This window comes from Cryptomeria japonica, chromosome 7 (genome assembly GCF_030272615.1).
Source record: "Cryptomeria japonica chromosome 7, Sugi_1.0, whole genome shotgun sequence".
In the NCBI taxonomy this organism is placed as follows: Eukaryota; Viridiplantae; Streptophyta; class Pinopsida; order Cupressales; family Cupressaceae; genus Cryptomeria; species Cryptomeria japonica.
The window spans coordinates 675,755,867-675,779,571 of NC_081411.1; the positions used below are offsets into that span (position 1 = coordinate 675,755,867).

The window sequence follows — 23,705 nt, forward strand, 5'->3', positions numbered from 1 at the left end:
ACAAAAAAAACAACATTTCTTCACCTTCTAGGAGATCAAATGAAGTCATTTGAAAAACTCATTTTTTAGTAATTTTGTTATTTTCTAGTGGTTTATGCCTAGTCTTAGAAGCTAATGGGGGGATACCCATGCTAAGGGCTTGTTGTACCATATGACCATAATTTTTCATCTTTTTGTGCCCATGAATGCATTTAGGGTTTAGAAAGACTTATACTCTCTTATTTCAAATATGTCATATGGTATTTTGAGCCCACAACCTCCAATATTAAAAATATCCTTAGTTTTTTCATGTAGACTATGAATGATCTTAAATTTGAATAAAAGATTATAAAATTTCTATGACATAATGGATACTTGTAAAATAATGAGGATTGATCAATTCTTTACATTAACCTAGATCTTATTTTCAATGGCGTGTTATACTTATCAAAGCATGATTTAGTCTACAAATTTGTAGGTGTTAAAATATCTCAATCTTTCTTGGTGAATTGGGCCCATCAAGTCTATTAACCCAAAGGTTTCATGGAGCCTATTCTAGCAATGAATGGATATAGAATGGTTGGTTGTAGAATGGACTTGAAAGAAGGCCCTTATTTCTACAATCAATTAGGTGCATTCATAAACCATGTCATGTGGGTTTTGACCTTGTGGAAGAGCTAACTTCCCCAATTCATATCTAGATCTATCTTGTTTAGTTACCAATGGAGTTTTGAGACATAAAATTCTTCAATCAATTACTATTTTCCTTGGGAAACCCATGAGTTCATTGCATATCACACTGGAAAGTAAGGCATCTACTTATGCACATATTTGTGTTGAATTTGATCTAAATAAGAGTTTACCTAATTCTCCAACTATTAGATTAGGAAATATGCAATTCAATTAAATAAATGGATCATAAAGTCTTCCCCTTTCAATGGTGTATCTATCATGCATATTGGAATTTACACATAGGTTTTCCTAGAGGATTACTACATTGTTATATCTATTTTTTGATAATTCTACATAGAAAATATTAAAGAAAAAGGGAAAGTCCCAACTCATTCATATGGTTTAGATGTAGATGGATTCATACAAGTGAAAAGTTGTAATAAATAAAACCAATCAAATTAAAGGAAAGGAGCCTCATTAAGATGGAAGTTCAATAATAGATTTGAGTTTATTGAAAATTTTGGTTGGGTAGCCCCTAATGATTCAAGAAAAATATATTTATGTTCCTATAGTTCCTTCCTACTTAACGAAAATGCATGATACTTGAGATGTTCAAATACTATTGAATGTGACTATCCATACCTCTCCTAACTATGTGGGGGATTTTTCCATGCATCTAGAAGTTAATAATGTTCACTCCATTATGATTATTATCTCTCCTTTACTATAAATGATCTAATTTAGGGTACCTTTGATTTTTTCATGCCAGAGGGATCCTTGCCACATGACCCAAAGCTTGAGTCTAAGAAGAAAAAGCCTCTTCTTATAGGCCTTCTACTAGAAATTAGGATCTTAGGATAGTAATCATTATAAATAAGATATAAATTAAATGAAATGAGATTCACACATTACACAAGATATACACGGGGAAAAACCTTTCAGGTAAAAAACCCCATAAAGCATCATTTTATTAAAACACTTACAAAATATAGTCTATAACAAAATAGACTTGAGCCTAGGGATACTCCTCCAATAATTCCATATGGCCAATAATACCTCTTGTGTATAGTGATACAACTCACTATCAATCTCTAAATTCACACACCTCTCAAATGAGAGAGATCTGAGAACCTCCTTAAACATAGGAGGGGTGACTTCACTAGTTACCCCTTTTCAATAACCCCTATTCAGAAATTATTAATAATCTAACAATTATTATATTATAATTATTTCAAATGGGATATGCTTATAAAGCATATAATATATAAGGTTTTATAACCTTATGTTAGAATTGTATATATAAATGTTATAAGGGTATGACCCCTAATAACATTATATTCCAACACTCCCCTCAATGTTAATAAGGGACATCACATGTCAATTTCTATAAAATAATATTTGTACCTCAATATTGTAGGTCTTCTTTGATAGTGATAAACATGACACAAATACATGTCAACATGAAGATCATGCATTCTAGACTACATGAAACTCATCGTGTCATAATTATAATCGCAATATTTTGAAAATGATGCTATGAGGTCTTATGAAAAATTATATTAGAGTTGCAATCTACTCAAATTAGCCTCTCCCCAAGTTCATTACATAGTGCTTGTAGGACTTAATATAATGCTTTTACAAGTGGAAGATTTACAAGGAGAATAATTTGCAATATGGCTTTAGGACTTGAGCACAAATATATCTATAGGAATTACTAATGCTTACCTACAATATTTAAAACAATAAAGGACTTGCTTATGCATACCTATAGGCTTAAATGACTTTCTAATACCTATATATGTCTTATTATACACATATTAGGACTGATGCCTACTCAAAGGATTTAAAACTAGGATTTAGCTAGTAGGTGGTGTCATTGACATGCAAACTCTCTCTTAATGGCATCACCTAAGGCAAAGCATTGAGTTGAAATTGGATCATATAATTCCTAAAGGTATTGTGCCTATTGATTAGTAGCAAGGAGATCAACATATATTTTCATAAGTATGAATATTTAGAGAAGTAGACATACCACTACATATAGTAATGATCCATAGAGAAATTTTAAGGAATGGGTGAACTATTCTTTTTAGGTTTGCTCCCCAAACAATTTACAAGGATGATAACCATCGATTGTAAATAGTATGGTTGAAAAAATAGATCAAATACAAAATAGAAAAACAAATCTCTTTGATCTTGAAAAAAGATGCTAGTGAGCAATTGATCACATTTGCATTTACTTATGCATATTTACTAGCTTGTACATTTCATTAAAAAATATTATAAAATGCCTTTATAAGGGAATTGTGAAGTGTCAACACTTATAATAGATGATCTAGGAAATTACAAGTCTACGCCATCTCTTATAACATTGTGAAAGCAACTCCCCTTAAGAATATTCTTCATATTCATAATCTTACATTAATCATAAACAATGTGCTTTTCTTACATTGACCTCTTTTAATGATAAGATTATTTATATGTATGTGAAGTGTGCAAGTTTGGTGTGGACTTCTAAAGTATTTGACAACATGAAGGAATGAGACATGTCATAGAGTACATGGGATTACTCACGAGAAAATCACATTACTTCATAAATAATAGGTCATAAAATTTTAAAATTAATGTACAAAACTATGTTAAATATTTCTAATCTAATTTAACATTTTCTATGTTTAAAAAATGTTCAATTCACAAAAGACGAGGGCCATACATATTGGGTCACTATTGTTTTATAAGATACATAAGATGTTTCTCTAACATCCTTATAGAGATAATAATATCTCCCTTGCTAGGAAAAGAATAATCAACCTTATTCATGAGTTTGATGAGATCAAATATTCAAACTACTATGTATCAAGTTCCATTCATTTATAATATTTACATTTTAAACACACAAAAAATACTCCTAACAAGGCTTCACTAATATAACTATTTCAATGCATATTTGTCAATAAATTTATACTCTTTATGCCTTGTCATGTTCATTGCACTAGTGATTTGCATGCCAAATGAGATTTGAGATTAAAGACCCTTGAAAGTCTATAAACAATATTCTAATGAAAGGTTTCAAGATTGACCAACTTGTAATTGAGTTAGCAAGTATTCGCTCTTAAATCTCTTATGGTTCAATGCATGAACAATCCATCAATAATAGGCTCTCAATGGCAAAATGTACGATAGCAGGTTTCATGAGCACTATTTTGCATATGTTTATGTGTGTCATCAACCCTACAAAATAGATGATTATTAAATACCATGAAGAGTTTATTATTTCTAAAAGTACTCAATTGAAGCATTATTGACCACGAGAGAGGTAATAAAGATGGACCCCACTAAATTATATCCCTATTTAAAAATATGGGCCCATAAATATTATCTCATTTCAAAAGATCAACGTTGTGAGCTTAGAGTGATAATGTGACCTTCCAAAACTTAAAGGTAGGCCTATAATATGTTAAGGGGGTAAATTCAAAACAATATAAAGGCATTGTAACTCATTTTTCTACAACCTTAAATTCTTGCATTCGCTTGCTATATCCTATCCACTTGCCAATCTCCACAATATCCATTAATGGGTTATTTCTTTTTTATAGTATTGATACATATGCCAAAATCCCACAATTTATTAGTACTCTAAAATAAAATAAAATAAAATACAAAGGAGGACTAAAATTATGTCTTCTTTTTCTTTTGTGATAATAGTCCAAACATTTATCACCTCTTAGAAATATTTAATAAGATAACTCAAGATTTAAAAATACATATAATAATAATAATTTAGATTTTAAAAATTATAATAATCATACTCTATGTATAGAGTGAAATAGATTTTATCTTTACAATGGAAAATAAATCACTTAAAAAAATTATTTAACTTGATAGTAAATAAATTTTTACTTGAAAGTATAGTGAAAAATAAATAAGTTAAAAATAATATTTAACTTTATAGTGAAAAAGAATCACTTAAAGTAGTACTCAACTTATAGTGAAAAAATAATTAGTTAAAATAATTAAATTGTATTCTAAATCACTAAAATTTAATAAACTTATACTTCACAATAGAATTATCTTTGTAATAACCATCAAATTAATTATTTCCAATGACTAAGGACCGTTAGTTGTGAAATCACAAATATTTCTAAATCTCCACCATCTTCAACGTGATAGTTTAAAAGAAGCAACAAGAAAAATGCTAATTTAGTAGGTGTGCTTCACATGTAGATAGAGATGTCAATGCTAGGGATATTCTTGCAACATTCACAAAGTTTCAAATTTCCAATATTGTGAGAGAAAGAAATATGGTCACTGACACGCTTTCCAAGTTGGTAGTGATTTTTAATGGGGAGGGCGAGCATGATGTTTGTGAAGATCTTTGTGAATTCAATTTAGATTTTTGAGGTTCCCTGTATGCTATCATTTTTAAAATGACCATTTTGAGGAAATACATTTATGGTTACAATAAAGGTGGCATGATCAAACATTAAAGCAACCTTCTTTTAATATTGTTGAATACCACAACAAAAAGGCAAAAGGGTTGGTGGTGATGGGTGAGGAAGGCTTGCAACATGAAGGCCAACTTCACCCTCATCATAATGAAGAGTGACAGAGAAACAAATGAAGAGTGTACTCAAGTATGAGGACCTAATATTTTTGTAGATCATGTATGTCCTATTAGGGGAGGAATTTATGCAGATAGAGCATCAGAATCAAATGAATATAGATATCATCTTGATGGTGATGGTGTGGGGACTTGAGTTGGGGAAAAAGGAGGAAGGAAGGAAAAGGATCAAGGCATATTTGTAGAGGAAGGAAAAGGATCAAGGTGGTATAGGAGAATCAAAGATGGACAAGGGCAAGGTGAAAGTGGACTTCAACCTTAGGGACTACTGGGTGAATGGTCTAATCATGCCTCATGTGAAGGATAATTGAATTTATGGTGATAATGTTGATAAATATGGATAGTTTTTTGGATATTCTATGGACGATTTCAAAGCTTGTATGTATTAGGTGGGTGAGGCATTCTCAGGGCTTTGTATGTAATAGAATGTCAAATGGACTGTATGTTGGCATTCTAACAGACAAGGAGAGATTGTTGGCATTTCAATAAGGATATTGAGAAGGTTGTTGATGATTATGGATATAACTGATTAAGGATGTTGTACTATCTTAATATTATTATTTTGTCATTGATGTCAAGAAATTGATTTTCTAATTCAGTGTGATGTTGCCATATCTTAAGAAGTATAATTTGATGAGTATAAAGATATCGGTAAAAGACACAAAAATAATATAATGAATAAGGGGAGAAATAAGTTATTCAATGGGCAACTATTACCGAGTTAGACAATGATGAGATCATGATGTTTAGATTGTTTTGATATCCTACATATATTGTTGATTGTAAGGTTAATACTATACTATGTTACCGAGCAAAGAACCAAGTCGGTAAACCCTAAGGTTATCGCTATCGGTTAATGAAGACAAAGTGTCTACCGAGTGAAGTTTAGTATTTACCGAGTTGTAACTGAGCTGTAATAGAATGCATTAAATGATTACATGCGTTATTTAATGAAGGGAGCTGAAGAGCTAGAACTTATTAAAAGATTGGTATGTTGTGCATGAAGTTTGTTAAAGAATCTATGGCAAAGGAAAATCGACATGAAGATCTACAACACAGATTGAACCGCATTACCCTAGCACAAGTTTCAAGAAATGTATGCAAGTTCCAAGGAGGGGTAAAACGTTTTTCAGATCGAAGGATACATTGAACCTAGTCAAGTTTGAAGATCTGATGGCTATGATTGATCATGGGAAATGTGATCAAGGAGATTAAGTGGTTGGCGAATTGTTTATAAATAAGGAATTATTGATAAACAATGTATGCGGGCAAGTGTATGCACAGGGATGCTACATAGTGATTACCGAGCACTGAAGCTTGAAGACCTGTTTTGAATAACAGAGTATAGAGCCCAGCAAATGGACAAGATTAGTTCTATGTCTAGATTGTATTGAGCAAATAAGAATCTGCTTTAGCATTTTAGATGTGAAGTTGCAGATATATTTTTATTACTGTTATTTTGTGAAGTGACAGAAAATCTCTTAACCGAGTGGACTTAACAATCTTATTTGTAAAACCCTCTAGCAAGGTGACATTCTGATTAAGTGTTTGAAATCCTTTAACAAGGTCACCTCTAACAAGGTGAAGATCCTAACAGATCTGAGGGAAATCCCTTAACCGGGTCACATCTAGCAATGTGTTTGTAATCTTTAACAGGATTTGCTTTTAACCGAGCATACTCTAGAAGAGTATATTTCTTAGTGGGTCCGAAATCCCACAGTGGTTTTTTCCCTATTTGGGTGTCCACGTTAAATCTGGTGTTATGAGAGTTATGATGTTTATATGCTTTTGAGTTTGCATGTTTAGCAGTTTTGGTTATATTACTGAAGTATATGTTACCAAGGTTGAATCTGATGTTTTTATGGAAGATTAAGTTTGTATGATTCACCCCCCCCCCCTCTCATCTTGTTGGCTATTGGATCTGTACTTACATTAAGTATCAGAACTATCACTGTAAATTTTGTATAAAGTTGGTGGTTGGGTAGTTACAAGACTCAAATGTGGAGATGTTTTTGTAGAGCCCCTCCCTGATCAAGCTCTGGTTAACCTAGTTTGACCATGGTTGACCTTATTAATAGATGCTATAATTCAATAGGATGGGCTATGTTAGACGGATAAACTAGTAAGAAAAGTAATTGAACCATGTTATGGAATCATTTTACCTTGCGGTGCACATTTTGATGCGTTGTGGATTTAGATTCTATATAATCCACTAATTGGATAACCTTGATATGATGTATGTTATTTATCTCTAAATTTGCAGTACTTTATTTATGACATTATAAATTATGGATGCATGCCTTACGAATGATTGAATTTCATGATGATTATGATGATTCCATTGAGTAAATTATTTTATGTGGATTTTATTGGATAATTGTATTTTGATTGTTATGATTAAAATTGTATGCAAAGTGTCTAAATTTGTATTCTTTTCATATATTAATGTTATATGTGGTTAATCGAGATTACTAATGTGCAAAGTGAGATCTGCAGGAAAACTAATCCATGTGACCATGGAAACTACTCAGAGAATCAAGCTAAACCTATGTGCGTTTGTGAAGCCAAGGGGTTGTCTATTTGGAGAGACAACACCTCATGTGTAATGTGTTTTATTTGTAAATGAGAATGCTTGAATGTGTGTTTAAATTGAATTTGTTAAATTTGTCAATTCCAAAAAGGGACATTGCCATGTGCATTTAAGTATTGTGTATTTTTATGGTGCCAGTTGACACTTGTGTTGTGAAGTGAGTTGGCAGTGACATGTCCCTTGGAGGGAATTTGAATAACCAATACATTTTTCAAAATATCTTAGTATGGTCCCAAGAGAGTCTTGGATAGAGATCCATTAGAAAGGTCAAGTCAATTTTGACCCGTAGGTAAACTTTAAGTGAGTTTCTAGAGGGTCAAACTAACTCCTAAGGTTAGGTTAGGGGTATTTTTAAAGGTCCATATGTTATACCTATGGGTAAAGGTCAATTTTAGCCATGTGTCCACTCACATGTGACTGTCAAGTCACCTCAAAGGTTGAGTTTTCCAAGATGGCCGAAATTCAACTTCTCAGGATTTCTCCTAAGTTAGACAACCTTCCAATTGAGTGATAGTTGCTCTTCCCCAATTTTCTTTTACCTTTTTGGGTTGCCTTTTTTAGAGAGCCTGTAAGAGGTTGGGAAGACCAAGCTATGAAATCTCACACCCTTTCTAAGAGGTTGGAAAGTGTGAGAAGAGTCTACTTAGGGAAGGGATTCAAACTTAGGATTTTGATCACCCACTCTCAATTTTTGCGAGACTTAGAATTCTTGTTGGAAGTTTTGGTTTTTGAGTTGCATTTCTAAGCTTTGGAAAGAAAAGACTAGTGGATTGGGCAGCTCTTCTTCAACCCTTCCTCATTCCATTTGCAGGTTCAAGGTTGGTAATGTTCTTCCATGGATAATGAAATCCATTGTTAAGGTGAAGGAAAAATAGTTGTGAATTTAGCTTTTGTTGTTTAATTATGTGGTTTGTGAAGTTCATTGTTGGAGTTCTTCCTTGTGTTCATTTCTATGTGTTGTATGGTTTTATGTGTTTTGGGTGTTTCAAGGTCATACTCAACCTTGGGAGGGTAGAGTAGCCTTGGGGGTGAAGGGTTGCTCGATAGCCTAAGAGTGTAGAGACTTTCTTCTTAGAAGAGAGAGATACACAAGGGTTATGGGACCCTTGCTGCACTATCTTTATGTTTATCCAAAGGGGGTCATAAGGGGAGATATGGGCTTGTATGCCATGGGGGACATAAGGGTATTTTGGGACAAGTATGTGACTTGTGATGGTTTTACTTTGGTAGCCTTGTAAAGGCATTTGTTCCTCCTTCTTGCAAATCTCCTCTAGGTACTTGGTCCACCTTCACCCCACAAAAATAAAATAGTCACTTGGTGACTTTGTAAATCCTTAGGTTGGGAGTTCATATGTAGATGCGTTCTTCTTGCTTTTGTGGTTGAGTTTGTTTGTAACTCGTTTAGCCTTGGTTCTCCTAGCTCGGGGGTGGCTTTTTGTAAGCCTAGGTTGGGAGGTGAGCCTCCATGGTCATATTTCAAGCTTTATTTGCAGGTTTCTTGTTAAAGTAGGAGAAGAGAGAAAGAATGATATCCTTGTGGTATAATTGCAGAAATGTGTTCTACATGTGTATTGTTGATTAAGGTGAATTTTGACGGAGTGTCTAGAGGAAACCCAAACCCCTCAAGTGTCGAGTACATGGCAAGAAATAGGACAAGGAGCATTATTGTCTTTGGGGCAACAAAACTAGCAGAAGGAATGAATAATGAAGTGCAAGATCAGGCAACGTAGTTGGCAGTTAAAATGGCCAAAAAATTAAATATCTTCATGCTACATTTGGAAGGTGTTTCTCAAATAATTGTTAATGCATTGATCAAAGGGGAGATTGGAGTGTGGAGGCTTAAAAGAATATAGTAAAAATACTAGGGATATTCTTGCAACGTTCACAAAGTTTCAAATTTCCCATATTGTGTGAGAAAAAAATATGGTCACTGATATGCTTTCCAAGTTGGTAGTGATTTTTAATCAGGAGGGTGAGCATGATGTTTGGGAAGATTTTTGTGAGTTTGAGTTAGATTTTTGAGGTTCCTCGTATGTTGTCATTTTAAAAATGATCATTTTGAGGGAATATATTTATTGATGACAAGAAAGGTGGCATGATCAAACATTAATGTGGCTTGCTTTTAATATCATTGAATGCCTAAGCCAAAAGGCAAAAGGGTTGGTGGTGATGGGTGAGGAAGGTCTGCAAAATGGAGGCCAACTTCACCCTCATAATAATGAAGAGTGACGAAGAAACGAATGAAGAGTGTACTCAAGTATGATGACCCAATATTTTTGTAGATCATGTAAGTCCTATTAGGGGAGGAATTTATGTAGACAGAGCATCGTGATCAAATGAATATAGATATCATATCGATGGTGATGGTGTGGGGACTTGAGTTGGGGAAAAAGGAGGAGGTGTTGTGGGTGACAAAAAAATGTGTAGATGAAGAATGGCTTTATGACATGGAATGTCTTTTGGCGAAGGATCAATTTGGTGTGGGTTTCCTGGTTGATGGAGATGTTGTGAATTTGGAGGAGGATGCACCAATGCTACTCCTTCATTTTATTTAAAGGAGTCTCAATTCAAATAAGTATGAGCACAAAGCAGTGGCATTGATCAAGTGAGACAAACTAAAGGCAGATCTATAGAGGAAGGAAAAGGATCAATGCAACATGGGGGAATCAAAGATGGACAAGGGCAAGGTGAAAGTGGAATATTGGGTGAATGGTCCAATTGTGCCTAGTGTGAAGGATAATTGAATTTATGGTGATAATGTTGATAAATATGTGTAGTTTTTTGGATATTCTATGGACAATTTCAAAGCTTGTATGAATTAGGTGGGTGAGGCATTCTCAGGGCTTTGTATGTAATAGATTATCAAATGGACTGTAAATTTTGTATGAAGTTGGTCGCAGGGTAGTTATAGGGCCCAAATGTGTAGATGTTTTGTTCAGTAATGGGGTGTGACAAGGGGTTTGAAATTTAGGTCGAATGCTAGGGCAGGGCTTTCAAACTGTAATTCTCACTTTACGGATGTTATACTTTTTTATTATAATAATACAAATAAATATTTATTACCAAAAAAATATAAAAAATTGAATGTTTATTTGTATTTCTCTTTGTATCTTTGTCATTAGCACCAAACTCATACATGCATTTCCTATTGATGAGATAGAAAAAATTGTGGAGACTAAAAAATGGCTTATTATGAAAAAAAAATCTCAAATAAACCTAAAAAGTTTTAGTTTCATTTGTTTCAAAAGAATTTATACCTTAAGTTTATCCTTTTTTGTAAAATAATGTAAATGGTTGTCTTCAAATATTAATAAGGAAATAAACACATGAATGTAAAAGTAATTTTATGAAATGTCCATACTTACATGAATGTAGCAACTCGATTTTCCATATTCAACTTAAGATTTGTGGCATAGATTGTAGGTAGTCACCTTAAGATTTGTAGCATAGATTGTAGGAATCGACACACAAAGGTTTTCCATTATGTTCTAATATAGCTTGTAAAAATGACTAGTACTAGCCTAACAAGATATGATACTATGTTAGAAATTAGCATCTTAGGATACTAATCATTATAAACAACATATAAATTTAATTAAATGAGAATCATACATGCATAAATTAACACATTACACAATATATACATGAGGAAAACCCTTTCAGGTAAAAAGCCCCATAAAGCATCATTTTATTAAAATACTTAAAAAATATAGTCTATAATAAAATAGACTTGAACCTGGGATACTCCTTTGATACTTCCACTTGGCCAATAATACCTCTTGTGCATAGTGATACAACTTACTATAAATCTCAAAATTCACACACCTCTCAAATGAGAGAGGACATTCTTAAATATAGGAGGAAGGGTGACTTCACTAGTCACACCTTTTTAATAACCCCAATTCATAAATAATTAATAATCTAATATTTATTATATCATAATTATTTCAAGTGGGATATGCTTATGACCCCTAATAACATTATGTTTTAACACCTTCATTAAATTTGCAACACAAAGATGTTTGCACGATACACTATCATCCCATGAAAATTTATGGTTGTACTATATGTTGAGATGTTACACTTGTTGCATTTCAACAGTGTAATGCCTCTGCCAACCTGCACCATTATCAGGAATAATCGAACCTTGTTACTTTGAACTAAAACCTTACCTCTTTTCCTACAAGAAAAAGATTTGATCTTCATTTTATTCATTCTCGATAGATTCCTAAATTCTCACACCCTTGAACAATATTGTAACACTCTCATATTTACAACAACACTCTCACTTAGCTCTACACACTATTTTCTTTTTTATTTCTTTATCACAACTATATCTTGAAATTTTATTGCCATCATACAAAGGACATCGATGTCGCCTTGGAGACTATTGTTGCTTCCCTATTGCACTTGTAGACTGCTTGAATTATTTTACTTAAGAAGTGGAAATCTCTTACTTGTTTATTGAGAATATACTATCTCGTTGTCTTCAATAGCATATTGGTCATTTCATTTATATGTCTATTAGCTATCTTTTTGGCTTGGTTGTTCATGGAGGTGGAAATACAAAAGTGGACCTTTAACATTGGGAAGCCCTTATATAGCACCCCAACACATCTCTTTGGTGTTTTGCACATAGGTGTTGAAGAAGAAGCTATCTAGAGGAGGTCTTCAAGTTCACTCAATGTCTTTGGTGATATCTTACCTCTTTTTCAGTTTCTTTTTTTCAGAAATTGCACTCTTGTTTATATGATGGATTGTGGAAATCTCTTAGAACTATTTCAATAGTTTTACTTTATTTCAAATAATTCCTTTATGTCATTTCAATTCATTAGACATAATATTGAAATGTAATTTATCATTCCCTACTTTAAGGACATTGTACATATCATTATGTTGTTTTGTGTGACAATCATTGTTTACTATTTGTACAAGATTCCAACGCAACACATTGTCATCTGTAACCCACACAAACATCCTAGACAAAGAGTCAACTAAATTTTCTAGGAGACCTTTGTGGTCCATACTTCTCGTTCTTTAGGCCCCAAGAATTTAATAAAACCCTTAACACACTAAAAACACATATTTTGTTAATAATTAGACAAACCTGAAGGTCATAGTTCCCTTCAAATTTATATGACTGGAGGGTAGGAATTTGATCTCTCAAAGGATTGATTATCCTTCATAGTAGCTCACTTTTCCTACTCTATAAAGGTTGCATGGTTTTTATATCTATAAAAAATACACACAAATTAAATTTTAATTTTTTTCTCTTTAATTTGTTTAAATGACAATTTTGTAGAGTATAACTATTGTGTGTTCTCCCTATGATCATATCATATGTTTATTTGGCCACTAATAGAATCTCTATGAGAAATGATAGATCTCAACAATGATATAAGGGCTCTCTGATGTAAAGTGATTTTCATTAGATTTTTTTCAATATATCAATCAATATTTGGAGTTTATTTTTGTTGGTTTCAATTTGACCTAATAAAATTACTTGTATGTCACAAGGAGGTATATAGATAAATGGAGGATTTTCAAGGAAGTTAGGCTTTTCTTTCTCTTCGATAAGAATTTCCTAGGCACATGTTTTGGGGAATTATTGTTTGCGAATGTTGAGAGATTTAGAATTCATAAAACTAAGAAAAGTAAATGAAAACAAATGTAAACAATATTTTCTTTACCACTACAAACCAAAAAATATTACCTCCTCGACCTTGAGCATGTTGTGGCGACATTGTGTTGGCTTGCATTCGCTTGAAGATCTAACAAACACAACCACACCTTTTGTTTCTTGTGTTAGGGCCTGTGAGAAATTGGGTTTAGAGAAAATGAGTTAACCTATCCAAAAATAATTCCCTTATCCCTTGGTGTCGACACCAATGAATAGGGAATCTTTTGTAACTTTCATACAAGGTTGCATTGTTTTTAGACCTATAAAAAATATGCACAAATTTATTTTTTCTCTTTTACTTATTTAAATGATAATTTTGTGTAGTCTCATTATCGTGTGTTCTTCCTATGATAAGATCACATGTTTATTTGGCCACCAATGGAATCTCTATGATAAGTTTCCAACAATGATATAAGGGCTCTCTGATGTAAAGTAGTTTTCATAGATTTTTTTCATTATATAAATAAATATTTGGTGTTGATTTTTTCTGGTTTTAATTTGACCTAATAAATTTACATGTATACCATAAGGAGGCTTATAGATAAATGGAGGATTTTCAGGAGGGTTAGACTCTTCTTGCTATTCGATAAAAGTTCTCGACACATGGTTTGGAAAATTAGTGTTCAAGGATGTTGAGGGATTTTAAATTCCTAAAACTAAGAAAGGTAAATATAAACAAATTTTAATCTACTTTATTTACTTCTACAAACCTAAAAACCTTACCTCCTCAACCTTGTGCATGTTGTGGCGGCATTGTGTAACTGGCTTGCATCCGCTCGAAGATTTCACAAACACAGCCACACCTTTCCTTTCTTGTGCTAGAGCTTGTGAGAAATGGGTTGGGATAAAATAAGTCTAGCCTCTATATTTTATTTATTGTAATAGATAGATAATGTAAATGTTACGACTTAGTAGTGCCTAGCCTAGTCTCGATTAATACTAAACCATAATGCATTCATGTTTTTCTTTGCATGAACAAAAAAGTAGTTGTTGGCACATTTTGGTCTCCATATTTTTGCATATATCTACCTATGTTTTTTACTTCTAGGTATCAAGCATTCATTTGAGATACAATCAGATCCATATGCTCTTGGATGCATGTAACTTTGGCTTGTCATTCTAAAATATTTAATGATATATGTACAATCTTATTCTACTTATACTTATGGTATATTGCAACCTAGGAAGCAATGAAATAAGTGCATTCTCAACAAAGACACTATCATTCATTTCAACCATTAGTTGATTTAATTTCTACACACACATAATAAATTAAAAATACAAGGCATATAAAATAGATGAAATATCTATAGCAATTTCACATGATCGCCGACCATAAGAAGTGGTGCACTAACAATATTGTGGATGCTTTAGTCATTACCATTTCATGCATCTACCATTTTTTCGATTGGGATTAATATACTCCATAAATAATTATTTCTTCCAACATTTTAACATGCTCATACGAAGTACATCCATGAAATATTTCCACATTTCTAATAGGCTTCTCTACAAGCTAGGACATATTTTTGTTTCCCTTGGAATACGTTGACTATGTTCAATTTAGGAAGCACGCTATTCCAAAACCATTGGTCATTTTGGTATTTCAAAATTACTTATGAGGCTTTAACAAAAAAATTTAAAACACGTTCTATCTCCGTTCTCCGTTTTGTATTTATCAGACTTAACTACTTACAATTTGTTTCTCGATTATTACTAAATTTGAGGAGATGCTCGCTGAGGGAATTGAGGACGAAAGTAAATGATTTTATAACTCCTAAACAAACGATATTGTCACCTGGGGATGTAGCTCAGATGGTAGAGCGCTCGCTTAGCATGCGAGAGGTACGGGGATCGATACCCCGCATCTCCAAGTCTCTTACGGCACGGCTGTTGCTCACGTTTTCCTTTTTCACCTTTTGAATTGAGTTTTGTGTTGAAAATTGCAACAAAAAAGGAAGAGATTAAAATTTAAATTGAGAAAAAACAACAAAATTTTTTAAAATAAATTATTTTGAGATTTGAACCCGACGTGAATCGAACACGCAACCTTCTGATCTGGAGTCAGACGCGCTACCATTGCGCCACGGATCCTTGTTGTTAGCATTCTAAAATACAAGTTTTATATTGACAGATTTCTGGTAATCAAACCTGTTATTCCTACGGATCTTCCTCCCGTTCTTCTTCAAAGCGCTTCTGTTATAAACGGATAAACCTATTTATTCAATCTCCTTTAATTTTCACACCTCACTTTTATTATGATATTTAGGTTTTCAATTTTTATTGGGTTTTCATCTCCTAATTTTATTTTTTTTCATTTTGTAAAATATTTTTTTCCCACATTTCACATATTATTATTTAATATTATATTTTAACTTTTTCTTTTAAAACAATTATATATATGCATGTGTTTCTATTTCAACTTCTTGTGTGTTCATATACATATATTCTATGATTTTCTATTTCAATTTTAATTTTCAAATACTTCTAAAGATTTGATAAGATATCAATTTTCATAATTTTGAATCTAGTCGGATGACAGTGGTTCTTATAGTAAAATCATTTTGCTAGACAAAAACACACTATTACGCACTCAAGCATTGTATTCCAAAAGTGAAAATGAAATGCCATATAATTATCCTAAACATATTTAGTATACAAATCCAAAAATATATAGAGAATCTCAAAATAACTTCAAATATATATCTCAGAGAGTCATACATTAAAATGGTTAGTTAAAACGTAGAAACAATTCTTAAAACTATATGTGAAGCACGAGATCACACCCTAAAGTCAAACTAACCTAATCAATAAACACAAAAGCCATGCGGCCTCCCAAAATAAAAACAACCACAACAATAACATAATCAATATATGATCCCAAAGGAAAACATTTGTTATGTCACAAGTTCAAATATAGCTTAAACAAACATTACCAAACAAGGCATTAGGTAGAAAGGGAAATAAATTTTAGCCTTCAGTAGAGGGTCTTTTCCATTAGGATTACCCCACCCACCATTTTGAAAATATGTCATTGTCCACTAGCTCCTGGTTACTGAGAGTGGTTTTTTTTTAATCTTCCTCAAGATTATTTAGTGGTTCAAAATCCAATGCATCGTGACCCATTATTTGAAAATATATAACAAGCACCATATGAGGGAACTTTCCTATATAAGAGAGCCTATCCACACCATTGAAATGTCATAGGGGATTGATAAGCAAGTGGTGACCATCCACCCTAACGATCATTCAACAAGGTTAGCCTGAAGGTTGACCAATTAGAGGTGGAGAAAGGCCTCTCTAGAAACTATGAAAGTGGCACCAAGAGGAATCTGGATGATCATGCTACCACTCTCTATGGGGGATCTAGTTCGCAATTTAGTAAAGAGAATGGGATCCTATCTATAGTGCATAGAGCATTACCTCATTGGTCAAGTATGTTTTAGAAATGTTAAACTTCTAAAGCCACTTTATTGGCTTGAAATTCAATGTACCCAAGCACATTGGAAATCACTAATGGCTTGAATTGAATAGAGAGATCAAAATCCATTCTAAAGTCAAGAGAGAGAGAGAGAGAGAGAGAGAGAGAGAGAGAGAGAGAGAGTAGTAGAGTTATCATCTTTCTACATAAAAAAATATTTTTTAACCTAAAATAATGTTGTTAACTTTCCCAAACTTGTGACTCCACATTCCTAGATCATGAAATCTTGATGCTAAGGATTTATATTTTAGAGAAAAATAATATTTAATCTCATCAACAAAACATGGGTATCTTAGGCCAATTATTGAGAGTAGGCAATCTCTCCTTGGCTTTAGGCTTAGCTAAATACAAAAGGGTGTTCCTAGATGTATCTTTAACAAGCCATTGAAAATGAATGATATGAAAAAACTGAGACTATAAACAACTATATCCAATGCATGTTAAACCTCAATGGTTATTGCAAAGTCTATCACATGCTAGCTACTTGTAAGACCTCTCGTTAAGCTTAAAACGCCCTTTTGTATATGCACCATGTGATATATTAGTTTGTTTATCCCTTTAGTTGACTCCTCTTAAACTTTCATACATATGTATAAGAGGGCAAACCATACACACGTGATCCTCTTAGAATATTTCAATTTAAAGTTTCTTAAGATGAAACATGGTTTGTAATAGTAAATCATACAAGCATGGTGGAACTAAACCTATTTCTTTTTGCTAAGGATACAAGATGTTCTGATCAAAATATTTTTGATCCAGAGTAATATCCCATCTTGGGAGTTTTATATAATAGCCTTGTAATAGGTATTCAAAAGATATAAAATGATAGAGATGATATAGATGAGATAGGAGATATAGAGATTGAGATCCAGAACATGTAATGTATTTTGGAGAACAAAGATATAATAAAATGATAATGTTGTTGGTCCATTGTATGTGTTGTGTTTATGCTTTGTGATTTGTTAAGGTATAAATGGTTTATTGTTTTGATTTACTTCCACATCTATTGATTTACTTTGTTGTGTCCTCTTGTATAAAGACTGCATTAAGATACATTTGGGGTACAAATCTTTGGACTTTAGATTCCCCATTCCTCTTGCTAACACAAACCATGCATATAAGCAAGATTGCATGCACATATACGCCAAGGGTAAATCTTAATGCAGTTGAGCATACTTAATAATCTATCACCAAATTACAACAATCCACATGAAACAACGAAAAACCTATTATAAGGGGGTGACAGACTTGATAGCGTATTAAATTAGGCTAATTTTATATTTTTAATTTTTGATTTAAACTTTGGTACAATTTTTTTAATTTCATAAAATTGTAGGGTATACTGCTCTCAAGTGGTACTAGCAAAGCCAAAGGGAGAGGCCTGTAGACACCCCACAAGTGCCTAACTATTTTTATTGTAATTTAAATAAAATTGAATTTATTTTTGTGCAAATTATTTTTATTAATCTTCTTGTGATGCTTATCTCTACAACTCGTATGGTTGTACAATGAGGCAGGATTCAATAATAGTCTATCTTCCCTAGGGTATCTCAACGCCACTACTTAAACTACACATTAAACAAGTCCTAATCATGATAGCATTTTACTTCCATAATCCAAGTGAAATCTAACTTACTATCATCAATTCCTTTCCCACAACCATATTTGATTCATTACTCAATCCTATAATGATTACATCCATTTATGAATACTCAACCATCCCATAAGGTTCATTTTAAAGCACCAATACCAAAATGTTCCTAATCCCAACCATTCATTTCTTTGAACATCAAATAACCATTTCAATACCAATTACCACATTATTAAACCATAGCAATATGAACTAATTACATCATCTCAAGCACAACACTAAGTACACATCCATAGATTCAATATCCATTAATCTCATTATTAAACATTCTCAAGATACGCATGATACATCATTTTCCTAATAACATCTACTAGATACATGAATACAATGTCTTTTACAACAATGATCATAGCTCTCAAATATAATTACATATACATGTCTAATGAATCATGATCAATAAGCTGCTATGAATATCCATCCACGAGCTGAAGAGATAAGAGATCCACATCCATGCAAAGCATCCAATAAAAGCATCCACTGAAGAACATCACAATGGAAGAAAGGCACCAACCATCCGACCATGTGCAACCTAAGGAACCACCCCCCATGCTAGGAGATGACACAAGATCCCACACACACTCTAGATCTAAGATTACACCTAACAACCAAAGAGGAAACAACTCTAACACAAACCAAGGAAAACATACCAAACAACCAAGAGACCTCCAGAGGTGACTCAACAACAAGACATAAGGAACTAGGACCAACATGTAGGGAAATAGTGTCATCACATGATACCACATAGGATACACATGCGGAACTGTCTCAACCTTTGAGGAAATCAAGGTAGTACAGTTTACCCGGTTACCAGATCTACCACCTCACTTTGATCTTAGATCCATGAGATGGGTATTACAAAACACATTTATTATCTTGCTTAGATGAGTTACTCTACCCAACCCACCTAATATTACTTATTATGTTATCACTTATCAATTACAATGGAAAAGCTCCAATGAGCTATCCAAATGGTCTAGACCCCGGCTCTATCCTAGCAATCCATTCCTTGTGACCTCGACAGACTCACAAAAGCCCACTCCCCCTAATTATGCGTCTAGGCCTTAACAACATAAACAATCAAGCAAGAAGGCCCACAAAATACAATTCGACTATCCAAGATAGAACATCATAAATGCACAAGAACCAATAATGTATACCACATAGGCCACATAGGCCACACAACGTCATAAGGAAAAGAATCCATAGCAAGGCATCACTCCTCTTGCAACAATACAAATTATCAAATAACTCATCAAAACATTACTCCAGACATCCTAGAGTCATTGAAGACCAAGACACAACCTTTGGAAAGACATCATAAGGATCTGAGAAAACCAAAATAACCAACTGAAATTATGAAAACATAGAAACCAAATAAAATACCTAGTTTAGCGCATACACCTGATTGTGCGACGCTCATACCTAATTAAACAACGCATCTGTAACATCCTGCAATGCATCTACTTAGACTTTTACAATGCATTTACAGAATGTTTCAGTGCATATATAAAGTTTAAACGCTTTTGAATTATTATGCAGCACATATAAGACACAGAACATCGCATATGAAAAATAGAACAACGCAAAATCTAAGGGAAACAACTCATATGTAGATATAGCAAAAATGCTCAAAATCTCAGACGGAAATAAAAAACTTACGACGACAATATAAAATCAAAGGCTTAACCAAAAGACTCGAAAATATAAATAACAGGAACACAAATACAGTACAAAACTCCAGAACAGAGTTTCAAGCTTGATAATAAACATATAGGCACATACATGATTTTGAAACATTAAACTGTCGCCAATGTCCGGTTAGGGAAATACACAGAAACATAAACAAAGACTCCCAACTTTCAAACTTAAAACAAAGAGATTATAACCAAGAACCAGACCTGAGAACTTATGCAAGAATCAATCACACGGAGAGCCAACAATCACAGATTCGACACTCATAGTGCCGACCATTCACGACCATAACCAAATTCACAATAAAAAGTATTTTCCCCAAACCAAAGTTTTAACTATATAATTATTTCATAATCAAACTATAAAACTATATTAATTATTATTTTCCCAAAATCTCCTAAGAAAGCATGACGCAAACAATCTTTTCAAAACTGAAAAAATGCAAGAGGGAGGATCCTCCAACCTAGTAATATGCAGAAACAAGAATTTGATGAAGAAAATCCACAAGGCAAGCAATCTAAAATTCCTTCAAAGATCCAAAATCCAACTCTAGCAAAATGCATCTGAAAAGCCAACCCCCATGAAATCAAAGGAAAGCGAATAAATAGAAAACAAGACCAAAACCATAGAATATGTCAGCCAATCAAAATAATATTTCTTACCAACCCTCTCCAAAACCCGAGGTAAAAAATAATAAGATATTATTTAATTAGCTTACCCAATAATTCAGCCAATATAATAAGAGGGTAGGTAGAAAGAATATATTAACTATCCCAAAGTGTAAAAAAGAGAAATAATAATAATATTCATGGGCACAATATATACAAGGCCCAATAAATATAATAAACCAAGGGCTATAAATAAATTAAAGCCACAATAAAATATAATCAAAGGCTATATCAATATAATTAAATATCAAAGCCTTATTTATTACAAAGCAATAATAATAATAATACCATTTGATGCCCTCCTAAATAGCACAAGGTTAGTTCAAGATCAAACAACACAAAACACACAAGATGTTAGAGTTAGTCAATCGAAAACTAATCTAAAAAGGCATACCAAAAGAGAGACTATAAGCATGCAAGCATATTTAACTATCAAAGCAAACATGATGAGGCATCTCCAAATACCTCCTAACATACTCCTAGCTTCTTCTCCCTTGTTCCTCTCCTCTCCAAGTTCCAAAATAGTGTAGCTCTCAGCAGCTTTTTGCACTATGGATGCTTATGGAGGATTGAGATTTATAGAATAGCTCTAAATATGAAATGAAAAGCTATTTTTAATGCTAAAATGAAGTGTTTTAACCAAAAAGACAATATTTAGTTATGCTATGCTAAATGCTCTTCTAAAATGGCTATAGTCTAAATGCTTACAAGTTTTCAGGATCTGAATTATGAAGGAATGGGCTCTATTTATAGGAAAAATGGAGCAATGGATGGCCAGGATTGAAAGGTTTAATCAAGGGTCAAGCTTGAAAGTTGGGGATCCATGTGCACAATTGGCACCAATGAAATAGTGACAAGTGTCAACACAGGATTGGGTTGAGAGAAGAGGTTGGAGGCATTAAAGGCTTGAGAAGACCTCATGGTTATCTAAAGGCTAAGGGTCAAGCCTAAGTTAGGATTACCCACTGGATTAGGAGTTAATTCAAGGATAAACCTTTGTGCAAATGATTAAGAGATAATCATGGTCAAAGCATTAAAGGCTTGATGAGACCCTTGGGTTGGGTAGAGGTTGAGTCAAAACAAATGTTTTAACCATGTAGGAGGGTTTGGGTTAACCATTAATGGTTATTGGAGACTTTGGGGATTAAGTGGTTGAAAGTTGGAAGCCTTTAATGGTTTTCAAAGACTTTGGGGTTTTTTGGTGGTTGAAGGTTGAAAACCTTCAATGGTTATCCAAGACTTTGGGCCATTTGAGAAGTGACTCCATTTTGCTTAGGAATGTGACAATATTTAGGGGATGGATTAGGCTAATTAGGAAGGGGTTAGAAGAATCTAGAAGGGGATTAGATTTTGCAAGTGGATTTGGTGGGTGAGGGAAAATAGGATTTTATTGAAATAAAAATTCATTTATTTCAATAATGTATGCAAGTTGCATTTGTAGGAAAATGCAAGTGGGGGAAGTTTTAAAATGATTTAAATAAATGTTAATTTATTTAAAAGAGGAATAGGGGGATTTTAATTAAATAAATTGATTTTATTTATTTAATTGATTGTAATTGGATTTTAATGAATTAATTAAAATAAATTGAATAATTTATTTAATTAATAGAAGAATGCTTGGGGATGAATTAATTAAATATTAATTTAATTAATTGATGGCTAGTGGATTTTTAATCAAATAAATACAAAATATTCATTTAAATTTGCCCCTCTTTGAGACGGTGCAGTTTATCGCATCGTTTCAAAGAAAGAAAAACTGGTGTGAAGAAATGCCCCATTAAAATGTAAATTTAATGGGTGGTATGCCCCCTCGAGAGATGGGCCGAAAAATTTCGAAAAATCGGGCGATCTCTCGAAAAAGAATGAAAAGTGGAGGGGATGGTGGAATAGAAGAAATTAGGTATACTGGGGAAAAATAGAAGAAATTGGAGGAAACATGGAGAAATGGGGGGCTCGGGAAGTTCACGGGGACCACGGCGATGAGCGGGGCGAAGTTACGGTGACGGCGGGGGGTATAAATGGAGTGAAAGGGGGTAAAGTAGGATCATTTGTGACCGCGACCAGTTGAAAACTATAGCTCTGACAGTGACATTTGGAGGAGCAACGAGGAGCGACGATGCCGTTTCCGATCACCGAGCACCGATTTGAGCGAGTCCGCCGGTACCAGCGCCCAGCCGACTATGGACCAGCGGTACGCAAATTCGAAAACTCACTTTTTATGCATTTTTGGTATGTTTTTAGCTAAGTCCAAGTCAAGTCAGAGCAAGAGCGCTGGAACTAGGTTTTTAGCGCTTTTGCTCCATGAATTAGCGCTATTGTGCCGCAATAGCGCTTTTGTAGCCTAGTTTTAGCGCTTTTGCAAGCAAGTTTGAGCGCTTTTGATAAATTAGCGCTACGGTAGGGTCAATTGAGCGCTATTGATGTTTAATAGCGCTATTGTATAAAGGTTTTAGCGCTTTTGATTAAAGAGCGCTATGGTGTAGTTAATTGAGCGCTATTGCATTTTAATAGCGCTATTGTAGAGTGGTTTTAGCGCTTTTATTTTTGTAGCGCTATTGTAGGGCTTTTTGAGCGCTATTGATATTGTTGTAGCGCTATTGCTTTAGGATACAAGATGCCCCAGTTTCGGACAAAATAAGACTCCGGATGCCTAACGATTGATGGATGGTGT

General features: G+C 33.4%; 2 non-coding genes across 2 annotated transcripts; one reads left to right on the plus strand and one right to left on the minus strand.

Annotated features, from left to right (window-relative positions):
• The first annotated feature begins 15,342 nt into the window (after positions 1–15,342).
• On the plus strand, positions 15,343–15,415 carry TRNAA-AGC (transfer RNA alanine (anticodon AGC)). Its single transcript has one exon. It is a non-coding gene; the product is annotated as a tRNA-Ala (tRNA).
• Positions 15,416–15,564: 149 nt separating this feature from the next.
• TRNAW-CCA (transfer RNA tryptophan (anticodon CCA)) lies at positions 15,565–15,636 on the minus strand. Its single transcript has one exon. It is a non-coding gene; the product is annotated as a tRNA-Trp (tRNA).
• Between the last annotated feature and the right edge of the window lie 8,069 nt (positions 15,637–23,705).